Below are 2127 nucleotides of genomic sequence, written 5' to 3' on the forward strand. Positions count from 1 at the left end.
CATCTATGATGTCATCCCGTTGCGTGACGTCATCCCATTGTGTGGCGTCATCCCATTGTGTGACGTCATCCCATTGCGTGACGTCATCACGCGGAACTCCCCTGTCAACTGGATCAGTGGCTGCTTCTATAACACTAAACCAGCAATGCTCTCATCCCCTCACTAAAGCAATGGAACTGATTAAAGTGCATGGACACTACACCAATTGCTTATTTGACTCTGGGTCAACTGACAGTTTTATCCAGCCAGATCTGGCCCTCCGTAGGGGACTTGACATTATCCCCACTACCCAGAGGATCTCATTAGTGATGAGGTCGCACTCGACCGGGATAAAGGGGTATTGCATCGCCACACTGGAAGTACAGGGCGCCACAGTCACCCACTTCAAATTATTCGTCCTTCCCCAATTGTGCGCCCCAGTGCTGCTGGCATTAGACTTTCGGTGTCAGTTCCGAACAGTGTCCCTACACTTTGGGGGACCCCATGCTCCCCTCTCGGTCTGCCATCGCCCCACCCCCGAAGCACCCGAGCAACCTGCCCCCGTGCCCCGGGGCCAATCCTGCAGCCTTTCCACACTCGGGATTGCCCCGCCAGCACTCTTCGCAAACCTCACCCCTGGCTGGAAGCCTGTGGCCACCTAAAGTTGGCAATATAGTTACGAAAACAGGCAATTCATTAGGAGTGAGGTGCGTAGATTGCTGGATGAGGGCATCATCGAACCCAGTTCAAGTCCCTGGAGAGCCCAGGTGGTGGTTGTCAAGAACGGGGAAAAGCTACGGATGGTGGTCGACTATAGCCAGACCATTAACCACTTCATGCTCCTGGATGCGTACCCCCTGCCACGCATCACGGATGTGGTGAACCATATCGCCCAATACCGCATATTCTCCACCATTGACCTACGTTTGGCCTACCACCAGCTCCCGATCCGCTGTGAGCACCGACCGTTCACGGCCTTCAAAGCGAATGGACGGCTGTATCAATTTCTCAGGGTACCATTTGGGGTCACGAATGGTGTCACGGTCTTCCAGCGGGAAATGGACCGGATGGTGGACCAGAACAGGCTAACCGCTACCTTCCCGTATCTGGACAATATCACCATCTGTGGCCATGACACGCAGGTCCACAATGCCAACCTAGACAAATTTCTTCAAACTGCCCGTCGGCTGAACCTGACTTACAATTTGGACAAGTGTGTCTTCCGGACCACACAACTCACGATTCTAGGTTGCGTGGTGGAGAATGGGATAGTCATGCCAGATCCTGACCGCATGCATCCCCTAATGGACTTACCACCCCCCCCCCCCATACCCAGAAAGCGCTCAAACGCATCCTGGGCCTTTTCTCGCATTACGCCCAATGGGTTCCACACTACGCCGACAAGGTGCATCCTCTTATCAAGACCACCTCATTTCCCCTCTCAACCGAAGCCAGAGCGGCTTTCGATTGAATCAAATCCATGCTGCATGCGATCGATGAGTCTGTCCCGTTTCAGGTCGAGAGCCACCTTGAACCAGGCCAGTCGGCCTGTAGCCTTCTTCTCCAGAACCCTCCAGGGTCCAGAGAGTAGACACTCCTCGATCGAGAAGGAGGCCCAGGCCATAGTTGAAATGGTGCGTCGTTGGAGACATTACCTCGCTGGGAGGCGCTTTACACTGATGACTGATCAACGCACGGTCTCCTCATGTTCAGCAACACCCAGCGTGGTAAGATAAAAAACGACAAAATCGCCAGATGGAGAATTGAACTCTCCACCTTTAACTATACCTGGTAAGCTGAATGACCCGCCTGACGCGCTCTCCAGGGGGACGTGCACCAGCATACAGATGGAAAGACTACAAAAACTCTGTCATCCAGGGGTCACTAGGTTTTCCCACTTTGTGAAGGCGCGCTACCTACCCTACACAGTTGAGGAGATCCACTTCATGACCTGAGCCTGTTCGGTGTGCGCTGAATGCAAGCCCCACTTCTTCCGTCCGGATAACTCCCACGTTATCAAAGCCACCCGCCCCTTCGAGCGTCTTAGTGTAGACTTTAAGGGGCCCTACTGTCGACCAACCATAATAACTACATCCTTACGGCCATTGATGAGTACTCCCGCTTCCCGTTCGCTGTGCCCTGCCCAGA

Source organism: Narcine bancroftii, chromosome 1 (assembly GCF_036971445.1).
Source record: "Narcine bancroftii isolate sNarBan1 chromosome 1, sNarBan1.hap1, whole genome shotgun sequence".
In the NCBI taxonomy this organism is placed as follows: domain Eukaryota; kingdom Metazoa; phylum Chordata; class Chondrichthyes; order Torpediniformes; family Narcinidae; genus Narcine; species Narcine bancroftii.